The sequence below is a fragment of the Canis lupus genome, chromosome X (assembly GCF_048164855.1).
Source record: "Canis lupus baileyi chromosome X, mCanLup2.hap1, whole genome shotgun sequence".
NCBI lineage: Eukaryota > Metazoa > Chordata > Mammalia > Carnivora > Canidae > Canis > Canis lupus.
The window spans coordinates 85809669-85822078 of record NC_132876.1 but is presented as its reverse complement, the minus strand read 5'-3'; the positions used below and the strand labels follow the sequence as shown (position 1 = coordinate 85822078).

The 12410-nt window shown below is 40.3% G+C and overlaps 1 pseudogene; it reads left to right on the top strand.

Annotated features, from left to right (window-relative positions):
* Positions 1-7846: 7846 nt before the first annotated feature.
* LOC140627206 (SWI/SNF-related matrix-associated actin-dependent regulator of chromatin subfamily E member 1 pseudogene) lies at positions 7847-9251 on the top strand (annotated as a pseudogene).
* The last annotated feature ends 3159 nt before the right edge of the window (positions 9252-12410 follow it).

The following is a 12410-nucleotide window of genomic DNA, read 5'->3' as shown; positions in this document are numbered from 1 at the left end:
AATCTTTAAAAAAATATATGAGAGGTGGAATGAAGAGTTGATTAGAGGAAGCAGAAGAACAGATAAGTGACCTGGAGGACAGAGAAATGGAAAGCAATCAAGCTGAACAGCAGAGTGAAAAAATAATAATACAAAATGAAAATAGACTTAGGAAACTCAGCAACACCATCAAGTGTAATAACATTCACATTCCAGGGATCCGAGGAGAAGAGAGAGCAAAGGGGGCAGAAAATTTATCTGAAGAAATAATATCTGAAGAAATAAGCTTTCCCCTTAATTTGGGGAAGGAAACAGAAATCCAGATCCAGGAGGCACAGAGATCCTCCAACAAAATCAACCCAAGGAGGCGTACACCAAGACACAGTAATTAAAATGGCAAAAAGTAATCATAAAGAAAGAATTGTAAAAGCAGCAAGAGAAAAGAAAACAGGTACATGCAAGGGAAACCCCATAAGGCTATCAGTGGATTTCTTAGCAGTAACTTTGCAGGTCAGAAGGGAATGGCATGATATATTCCAAGTGCTGAAAGAAAAAAACCTGCAACCAAGAACACTCTATCCAGCAAAATAGAGATAAAGTGCTTACCAAACAAAAGTTAAAGGAATTCATGACCACTAAACCAGTCCTACAAGACATGTTAAAGGGGACTTTTTGAGTAGAAAGAAAGGACCATAAATACAGGTATGAAAAGTAGGAAGCACAAAGGCAGTAATTAATTATACAAAATCAGCCAACATATTCACAAATTAAAAGGATGTGAAGCATGACACCATATACCTAAAATGGGGGGGGGGGAGATAATATTTAGTGCTTTTAGAATAGGTTCAACCTTAAGCAACCATCAACTTAATATAGATTGCTATATGCATATGCTACTATGCTTGCAATATAGATGCATGTATAAATCTAATGGTAACCATAAATCAAAATTTGGTAATAGATATGCAAAAAATAAAGAGAAGGAATTCAAGTATATCACTAAAGAAAGTCAGCAAACCATGAGAGAAGACAGCAAGACAGGACAAAATACAGAGAACTACAAAAACAACCATAAAATGTGTAAAAAAAAATGGCAATATGTACATACTTATCAATAATTATTTTGAATGTAAATGGACCAAATGCTCCAATCAAAAGACATAGCGTGATAGAATGGATTAAAAAAAAAAGACCCATCTATACACTGCCTACAAGAAACTCACTTCAAACTTAAAGACATCTACCAATTGAAAGTAAAGGGATGGAAAAGCATTTATCATGCAAATGGAAGTGAAAAGAAAGCCAGGGTAATAATACTTACATTGGATAAAATAGACTTTAAAACAAAGACTAGAATAAGAGACAAAGAAGTACACTATATAATTATAGAGGGAAAAATCAAACAAGAAGATATACCAATTGTAAATATATACTCATCCAACATGGGAGCACCCAAATACATAAAGCAGCATCTAATGAACATAAAGTAATCAAGGGGTGCCTGGGTGGCTTAGTTGGTTAAGTGTCTGACTCTTGGTTTCGGCTCAGCTCATGGTCCCAGAGTTTTGGGATTGAGCCCCACATTGTGCTCTGTGCTCAGCATGGAGTCTGCTTGTCCCTTTCCCTCTCTCCTTCCTCTCCCTCACTGACATACACACACACACACACACACACACACACACACATTCCCTCTCTCTCTCTCAAATAAATAAATAATTTTTTAAAAAAGAAAGTAATCAATAGTAATATAAAAATAGTAGGGGATTTTAACACCCACTTACATCGATGGACAGATATCCAAACAGAAAATCAACAAGGAAACAGTGTCTTTGAATGACACATTTGGCCAAATGTATCTAACAGACATATTCAGACCATTCCATTCTAACAGAGCAGACTACACATTATTTTCAAGTGCACATGGAACATCCTCCAGAATAGATCACATATTAGGTCACAAAAACCAGGCCTTAATAAATTAAAAAAAGATTGAAGTCATACCATGCATCTTTTCCAACCATAACACTGTGAAACTAGAAATTAACCACCAGAAAAATCTGGGAAGAAAACAAATATATGGAGGTTAAATAGCATGCTACTAAACAATGAATGAGTCAATCAAAAAAATCAAAGAGGAAATTTAAAAAAAACACGGAGGCAAATGAAAACAAAAACACAAACAATCCAAAATCTTTGGGATACAGCAAATCTGTTCTAAGAAGGAAGTTTAATGCAATACAGGCCTATTTCAAGAAGCAAGAAAAAGCTCAAATAAACATCCTAACTTTATACCTAAAGTAGCTAGAAAAAGAACAAACAAAACCAGGATCCAGTAGAAAGAAGGAAATAATAAAGATTTTAGCAGAAATAAATGAAATAGAAACTGAAAAACTGAGCAGATCAATGAAACCAGGAGCTAGTTCTTTGAAAAGATCAACAAAATTGATAAACCTTTAGCCAGACTCATCAGAGAGATAAAGAGGACTCAAACAGAATCAGAAACTAAAGACGAGAAATAAAAACCAACACTACAGAAATACAAAGGATTATAAGAGGATATTATGCAAAATTATATGCAAACAAACTTGGCAAACTAGAAGAAATGGATAAATTCTTAGGAACATTTAACCTCCCAAAACCCAATCAGGAAGAAATAGAAAATTTGAACAGACCAATTACCAGCAATGAAATTGAATCAGAACCAAGAAACTCCCAACCAACAAAAGTCCAGGGCCAGATGGGCTTCATAGGTGAATTCTATCAAACATTTAAAGAAGACTTAATATCCATTCTTCTCAAACTATTCCAAAAAAGAGGAGAGGAAAACTTCCAAATCCATTCTATGAGGGCAGCATTATCTCATTACCAAAACCAGCTAAAGACACTACCAAAAAGACACAGAAAGAGAGAGAGAGAGAGGGAGAGAGAACTATAGGGCTATATCTCTGATGAACGTAGATGCAAAAAGCCCTCCACAAATATGGACAATCTGAATCCAATATACATTAAAAAAAAATCTTTCACCACGATCAAGCGAGATTTATTCCTGGGATACAAGGGTGGTCTAATATTTGTAAATCAATCAATGTGATACATTACATCAACAAGAGAAAGGAGAAAAACCTTATGAGCATTTCAATAGATGCAGGAAAACATTTAACAAAACACAATATCCATTCATGAGAAAAACCTTCAACAAGGAAGGTTTAGAAGGAACATAACTGGGGGAGGGGCAAGATGGCGGAAGAGTAGGGTCCCCAAATCACCTGTCCCCACCAAATTACCTAGATAACCGTCAAATCATCCTGAAAATCTATGAATTTGGCCTGAGATTTAAAGAGAGAACAGCTGGAATGCTACAGTGAGAAGAGTTCGCGCTTCTATCAAGGTAGGAAGACGGGGAAAAAGAAATAAAGAAACAAAAGGCCTCCAAGGGGGAGGGGCCCCGCGAGGAGCCGGGCTGAGGCCGGGGCGAGTGTCCCCAGGACAGGAGAGCCCCGTCCCGGAGACGCAGGAGCTGCACCGACCTTCCCGGGCGGAAAGGGGCTCCGAGGGAGTTGGAGCAGGACCCAGGAGAGCGAGGATGCCCTCGGGCTCCCGGGGACAGTAACAGCAACTGCGCACCCAGGAGAGTGCGCCGAGCTCCCTAAGGGCTGCAGCGCGCACGGCGGGACCCGGAGCAGCTGGAGGGGCTCGGGCGGCGGCTCCGCGGAGGGGGCTGCGGGGAGGGAGCAGCTCGGAGGGGCTCGGGCGGCAGCTCCGCGGAGGGGGCTGCGCGGACGGGAGCATGAATCCAACTGCGCACGCCCCGGAGCACTGGGCGCCGGGACACAGCCCAGGATCCGGCCTCCTCCGGGACAGGCAGAGGCCGGGAGGGCCCAGGACAGCAAGGACGCTCCTGCCCCAGCTGAGCAGATCAGCGGCCCCGCCCCGGAGCCTCCAGGCCCTGCAGACGGAGAGCTCCGGAGCTGAATCCAGGTTTCCAGAGCTGCCCCGCCACTGGGGCTGTTCCTCCTGCCGCCTCACGGGGTAAACAACCCCCACTGAGCCCTGCACCAGGCAGGGGGAAGAGCAGCTCCCCCAAGTGCTAACACCTGAAAATCAGCACAACAGGCCCCTCCCCCAGAACACCAGCTAGACTGACAACTTCCAGGAGAAGCCAAGGGACTTAAAGTACACAGAATCAGAAGATACTCCCCCGTGGTTCCTTTTTGTTTGTTTTTTGTTTTTTGTTTTGTTTTGTTTTGTTTTGCTTTTTGATTTGTTTCCTTCCCCACCCCCTTTTTTTCTCCTTTCTTTTTCTTTCTCTTTTTCTTTTTTTTTTCCGTTTTTTTTCTTCCCTTTTTTTTCTCTTTCTCTTTTCTTTCCTTCTTTTTCTCCTCTCTTTTTCTCTTTTTCCCAATACAACTTGCTTTTGGCCACTCTGCACTGAGCAAAATGACTAGAAGGAAAACCTCACCTCAAAAGAAAGAATCAGAAACAGTCCTCTCTCCCACAGAGTTACAAAATCTGGATTACAATTCAATGTCAGAAAGCCAATTCAGAAGCACTATTATACAGCTACTGGTGGCTCTAGAAAAAAGCATAAAGGACTCAAGAGACTTCATGACTGCAGAATTTAGATCTAATCAGGCAGAAATTAAAAATAAATCGAATGAGATGCAATCCAAACTAGAAGTCCTAACAACGAGGGTTAACGAGGTGGAAGAACGAGTGAGTGACATAGAAGACAAGTTGATGGCAAAGAGAGAAACTGAGGAAAAAAGAGACAAACAATTAAAAGACCATGGAGATAGATTAAGGGAAATAAACGACAGCCTGAGGAAGAAAAACCTATGTTTAATTGGTGTTCCCGAGGGCGCAGAAAGGGCCAGAGGGCCAGAATATGTATTTGAACAAATCATAGCTGAAAACTTTCCTAATCTGGGAAGGGAAACAGGCATTCAGATCCAGGAAACAGAGAGATCCCCCCCCCCCTAAAATCAATAAAAACCGTTCAACACCTGACATTTAATAGTGAAGCTTGTAAATACCAAAGATAAAGAGAAGATCAATCCACAGAAACAAGGACTGAATAGATATCATGGTGACACCAAACTCATATCTCTCAATAGTAACTCTGAAGGTGCAGGGTTTCAGATTGGATAAAAAAGCAGGACCCATCTATTTGCTGTCTACAAGAGACTCATTTTAGACAGAAGGACACCTACAGCCTGAAAATAAAAGGTTGGAGAACCATTTACCATTCGAATGGTCCTCAAAAGAAAGCAGGGGTAGCCATCCTCATATCAGATAAACTAAAATTTACCCTGAAGACTGTAGTGAGAGATGAAGAGGGACACTATATCATACTTAAAGGATCTATCCAACAAGAGGACTTAACAATCCTCAATATATATGCCCCGAATGTGGGAGCTGCCAAATATTTAAATCAATTAATAGCCAAAGTGGAGAAATACTTAGATAATAATACACTTATACTTGGTGACTTCAATCTAGCTCTTTCTATACTCGATAGCTCTTCTAAGCACAACATCTCCAAAGAAACAAGAGCTTTAAATGATACACTGGACCAGATGGATTTCACAGATATCTACAGAACTTTACATCCAAACTCAACTGAATACACATTCTTCTCAAGTGCACATGGAACTTTCTCCAGAATAGACCACATACTGGGTCACAAATCGGGTCTGAACCGATACCAAAAGATTGGGATCATCCCCTGCATATTCTCAGACCATAATGCCTTGAAATTAGAACTAAATCACAACAAGAAGTTTGGAAGGACCTCAAACACGTGGAGGTTAAGAACCATCCTGCTAAAAGATGAAAGGGTCAACCAGGAAATTAAGGAAGAATTAAAAAGATTCATGGAAACTAATGAGAATGAAGACACAACCGTTCAAAATCTTTGGGATGCAGCAAAAGCAGTCCTAAAGGGGAAATTCATTGCAATACAAGCATCCATTCAAAAACTGGAAAGAACTCAAATACAAAAGCTAACCTTACACCTAAAGGAGCTAGAGAAGAAACAGCAAATAGATCCTACACCCAGGAGAAGAGAGTTAATAAAGATTCGAGCAGAACTCAACAAAATCGAGACCAGAAGAACTGTGGAACAGATCAGCAGAACCAGGAGTTGGTTCTTTGAAAGAATTAATAAGATAGATAAACCATTAGCCAGCCTTATTAAAAAGAAGAGAGAGAAGACTCAAATTAATAAAATCATGAATGAGAAAGGAGAGATCACTACCAACACCAAGGAAATACAAACGATTTTAAAAACATATTATGAACAGCTATACGCCAATAAATTAGGCAATCTAGAAGAAATGGACGCATTCCTGGAAAGCCACAAACTACCAAAACTGAAACAGGAAGAAATAGAAAACCTGAACAGGCCAATAACTAGGAAAGGGAGGAAATTGAAGCAGTCATCAAAAACCTCCCAAGACACAAGAGTCCAGGGCCAGATGGCTTCCCAGGGGAATTCTATCAAACGTTTAAAGAAGAAACCATACCTATTCTCCTAAAGCTGTTTGGAAAGATAGAAAGGGATGGAGTACTTCCAAATTCGTTCTATGAGGCCAGCATCACCTTAATTCCAAAACCAGACAAAGACCCCACCAAAAAGGAGAATTACAGACCAATATCCCTGATGAACATGGATGCAAAAATTCTCAACAAGATACTGGCCAATAGGATCCAACAGTACATTAAGAAAATTATTCACCATGACCAAGTAGGATTTATCCCCGGGACGCAAGGCTGGTTCAACACTCGTAAAACAATCAATGTGATTCATCATATCAGCAAGAGAAAAGCCAAGAAACATATGATCCTCTCATTAGATGCAGAGAAAGCATTTGACAAAATACAGCATCCATTCCTGATCAAAACTCTTCAGAGTGTAGGGATAGAGGGAACTTTCCTCAACATCTTAAAAGCCATCTACAAAAAGCCCACAGCAAATATCATTCTCAATGGGGAAGCACTGGGAGCCTTTCCCCTAAGATCAGGAACAAGACAGGGATGTCCACTCTCACCACTGCTATTCAACATAGTACTGGAAGTCCTAGCCTCAGCAATCAGACAACAAAAAGACATTAAAGGCATTCAAATTGGCAAAGAAGAAGTCAAACTCTCCCTCTTCACCGATGACATGATACTCTACATAGAAAACCCAAAAGCCTCCACCCCAAGATTGCTAGAACTCATACAGCAATTTGGCAGTGTGGCAGGATACAAAATCAATGCCCAGAAATCAGTGGCATTTCTATACACTAACAATGAGACTGAAGAAAGAGAAATTAAGGAGTCAATCCCATTTACAGTTGCACCCAAAAGCATAAGATACCTAGGAATAAACCTAACCAAAGAGGTAAAGGATCTATACCCTAAAAACCATAGAACACTTCTGAAAGAAATTGAGGAAGACACAAAGAGATGGAAAAATATTCCATGCTCATGGATTGGCAGAATTAATATTGTGAAAATGTCAATGTTACCCAGGGCAATTTACACGTTTAATGCAATCCCTGTCAAAATACCATGGATTTTCTTCAGAGAGTTAGAACAAATTATTTTAAGATTTGTGTGGAATCAAAAAAGACCCCGAATAGCCAGGGGAATTTTAAAAAAGTAAACCATATCTGGGGGCATCACAATGCCAGATTTCAGGTTGTACTACAAAGCTGTGGTCATCAAGACAGTGTGGTGCTGGCACAAAAACAGACACATAGATCAATGGAACAGAATAGAGAACCCAGAAGTGGACCCTGAACTTTATGGTCAACTAATATTCGATAAAGGAGGAAAGAATATCCATTGGAAGAAAGACAGTCTCTTCAACAAATGGTGCTGGGGAAAAGAGAAACGAGGCTGGAGCTGCGGGCGCTTTTTCTGCCCGCGGTGTCTCAGATTCATTCTTAAGGAACTGAGAACTTAATCTTCCAAAATGTCAAAAAGACCATCTTATGCCCCACCTCCCACCCCAGCTCCTGCAACACAAATGCCCAGCACACCAGGGTTTGTGGGATACAATCCATACAGTCATCTCGCCTACAACAACTACAGTCTGGGAGGGAACCCGGGCACCAACAGCCGGGTCACAGCATCCTCTGGTATTAGGATTCCAAAACCCCCAAAGCCACCAGATAAGCCGCTGATGCCCTACATGAGGTACAGCAGAAAGGTCTGGGACCAAGTAAAAGCTTCCAACCCTGACCTAAAGTTGTGGGAGATTGGCAAGATTATTGGTGGCATGTGGCGAGATCTCACTGATGAAGAAAAACAAGAATATTTAAACGAATACGAAGCAGGAAAGATAGAGTACAGTGAATCTATGAAGGCCTAGCATAATTCCCCCGCATACCTTGCTTACATAAATGCGAAAAGTAGTGCAGAAGCTGCTTTAGAGGAAGAAAGTCGACAGAGACAGTCTCGCATGGAGAAAGGAGAACCTTACATGAGCATTCAGCCTGCTGAAGATCCAGATGATTATGATGATGGCTTTTCAATGAAGCATACAGCCACTGCCCGTTTCCAGAGAAACCACCGCCTCATCAGTGAAATCCTTAGTGAGAGTGTGGTGCCAGACGTTCGGTCAGTTGTCACAACAGTTAGAATGCAGGTCCTCAAACGACAGGTCCAGTCCTTAATGGTTCATCAGCGAAAACTAGAAGCTGAACTTCTTCAGATAGAGGAGCGACACCAGGAAAAGAAGAGGAAGTTCCTAGAAAGCACAGATTCATTTAACAATGAACTTAAAAGGTTGTGCGGTTTGAGAGTAGAAGTGGATATGGAAAAGATTGCTGCTGAAATTGCACAGGCAGAAGAACAGGCTCGCAAAAGGCAAGAGGAGAGGGAGCAAGAAGCAGCAGAGCAAGCTGAACGTAGTCAGAGCAGCATGGTTCCCGAGGAAGAGCCAGCTGCTAGTAAGACCCAGGAGAAGAAGGACGACGAAAGCATCCCTATGGAGACAGAGGAGACACACCTTGAAGAAGCAACGGAAAGCCAACAGAACGGTGAAGAAGGCACATCTACTCCTGAGGACAAGGAGAGCGGGCAGGAGGGGGTGGACAGTATGGCCGAGGAAGGGACCAGTGATAGTAACACTGGCTCAGAGAGCAACAGTGCAACAGTGGAGGAGCCACTGACAGACCCCACACCAGAAGATGAGAAGAAAGAATAAATGTTGCCTTGTTTTATGTGTTCTAAATACTTTTTTAAATGAAAAAAAAATGTTTTTTGAGTTTAAAAAAAATAAATGGTGCTGGGAAAATTGGACATCCACACGCAGAAGAATGAAACTAGACCACTCTCTTTCACCATACACAAAGATAAACTCAAAATGGATGAAAGATCTAAATGTGATACAAGATTCCATCAAAATCCTAGAGGAGAACACAGGCAACACCCTTTTTGAACTCGGCCACAGTAACTTCTTGCAAGATACATCCACGAAGGCAAAAGAAACAAAAGCAAAAATGAACTATTGGGACTTCATCAAGATAAGAAGCTTTTGCACAGCAAAGGATACAGTCAACAAAACTAAAAGACAACCTACAGAATGGGAGAAGATATTTGCAAATGACATATCAGATAAAGGGCTAGTTTCCAAGATCTATAAAGAACTTCTTAAACTCAACAGCAAAGAAACAAACAATCCAATCATGAAATGGGCAAAAGACATGAAGAGAAATCTCACAGAGGAAGACATAGACATGGCCAACAAGCACATGGGAAAATGCTCTGCATCACTTGCCATCAGGGAAATACAAATCAAAACCACAATGAGGTACCACCTCACACCAGTGAGAATGGGGAAAATTAACAAGGCAGGAAACCACAAATGTTGGAGAGGATGTGGAGAAAGGGGAACCCTCTTGCACTGTTGGTGGGAATGTGAACTGGTACAGCCACTCTGGAAAACTGTGTGGAGGTTCCTCAAAGAGTTAAAAATAGACCTGCCCTATGACCCAGCAATTGCACTCTTGGGGATTTACCCCAAAGATACAGATGCAATGAAACGCCGGGACACCTGCACCCCGATGTTTCTAGCAGCAATGTCCGCAATAGCCAAACTGTGGAAGGAGCCTCGGTGTCCATCGAAAGATGAATGGATAAAGATGTGGTTTATGTATACAATGGAATATTACTCAGCCATTAGAAACGACAAATACCCACCATTTGCTATGACATGGATGGAACTGGAGGGTATTATGCTCAGTGAAGTAAGTCAATCAGAGAAGGACAAACATTATATGTTCTCATTCATTTGGGGAATATAAATAATAGTGAAAGGGAATATAAGGGAAGGGAGAAGAAATGTGTGGGAAATATCAGAAAGGGAGACAGAACATAAAGACTCCTAACTCTGGGAAACGAACTAGGGGTGGTGGAAGGGGAGGAGGGCGGGGGGTGGGGGTGAATGGGTGACGGGCACTGAGAGGGGCACTTGACGAGATGAGCACTGGGTGTTATTCTGTATGTTGGTAAATTGAACACCAATAAAAAATAAATGTGTTAAAAAAAAGAAGGAACATACCTGAATATAATAAAGGCCATCTATGAAAAACCCGCAGTTAACATTTTACTCAATGGTGAAAAGTGAGAGCTTTCCTCCTAAGATCAGGAAAAAGACAAGGATGTCCACTCTCACCATTTTTATTCCATAGTATTGGAGTCCCAGCCACAATAATCAGATAATAAAAAGAAATAAAAGGCACTCAAATTGGTAAGGAAGAAGTAGAATTGTCACTCTTTTCAGATGACATGATATTATATGTAGAAAACCCTAAAGACTCCACCAGAAAGTTACTGGAACTGATAAATGGATTTGGTAAGATCACAGGATACAAAACCAATATACAGAAATCCATTGTATTTCTATACACTAATAATAAAGCAGCACAAAGAGAAATTAAGAAAACAATTCCATTTACAGTCACACCAAAAATAATAAAATACCCAGGATTAAACTTAATAAGGAGGTGAAAGACCTGTATTCTGAAAACTATAAAATATTGATAAAAGGACAGGTGGACATCATAGCATTGCAAAATACAGTATCTAAAAATAAGATATCATCACATGACTTTAGCAATAGGCTGGACACAACAGAAAACAGGATTGATGGACTCAAAGACAGGCCCACAGAAAATATTCCAACTGAAGAACAAAGAGAAAGAGAATGAAAAACAATTTTTAAAACAACCAAAAATAAGCATAAGAGTGATTGGGACATGATAAAATAAAAATCTAACACATATGTAAATGAACTGCTGAAATGAGAGGAGAGAGATAATGTAACAGAAACAGTATTTGAAGACATAAAGAATGAGAAGTTTCCAAATCTGCAGACAGATACAAACCCATATGTCCAAGAAGCAGGATAAATAATAATAAAGCCATATCCAGGCACATAATAGTCAAACCATTGAAAACCAAAAGTGTAAATTTTAGAAAATTGTAAAAGCTGTCCAAAGGAGTGAAAGATTTATTACTTTCAGAACAACAGTATGAATTATACAGGACTTCTTAATTGAAACATGGATGGACCTAGAAGGTGTTATGCTAAGTGAAATAGGTCAGACACAGAAAGACAATTATGGCATGATTTCACTTATATGTGGAATCTAAAAAACAAAACAAATGAACAAACAAAAAAACAGAAACAGACTCATAAACACAGGGAACAAACTTTTGTTTGCCAGAGGGAAAGAAGGCAGAGGGATGGGCAAAATACTGAAGGGGATTAAGAGATACAAATTTCCAGTTATAAAATAAATAAGTCATGAGAATGAAAAGCATAGCATAGGGAATATAGTCAACAATATTGTAATAACTTTGTATGGTGACAGATGGTAACTACACTTACCATGATGATCATTTCGTAATGCATATAAATGTCCAATCTCTCTCTTATGTACCTGAAACTAATATAATATTGTATGTCAACTATACTTCAATTTAAAAAAAAAAGAAAAAAGGAGAAACTATGGAAGCCAGAAGATAATGGAATTGCATTTTTGAAGTATTGAAAGGAAAACACCAAACTGTCAAACTACAACTTTATTCAGGGAGATAACATCCTTCCAAAAATGAAGGCAAAGTAACAATGTTTTCAGACAAACAAATCTGAGAGATTTTATCATCAATAGACTCACACTACAGGAAACATTAAGGGATATTCAGTACAAAGGAAAATGATCCCGGATAGAAGCACAGAAGTACAAGAAAAGATGAATAAGGGATGCCTGGGTGGCTCAGTGGTTGAGCGTCTAGTCTGCCTTTGGCCCAGGGCATGATCCCAGGGCCCTGGGATCGGGTCCCGCATCCGGCTCCCCGCAGGGAGCTTCCTTCTCCCTCTGCCTATGTCTCTGCCTCTCTCTCTGTGTCTCTCATGAATAAATAAAATCTTTTTT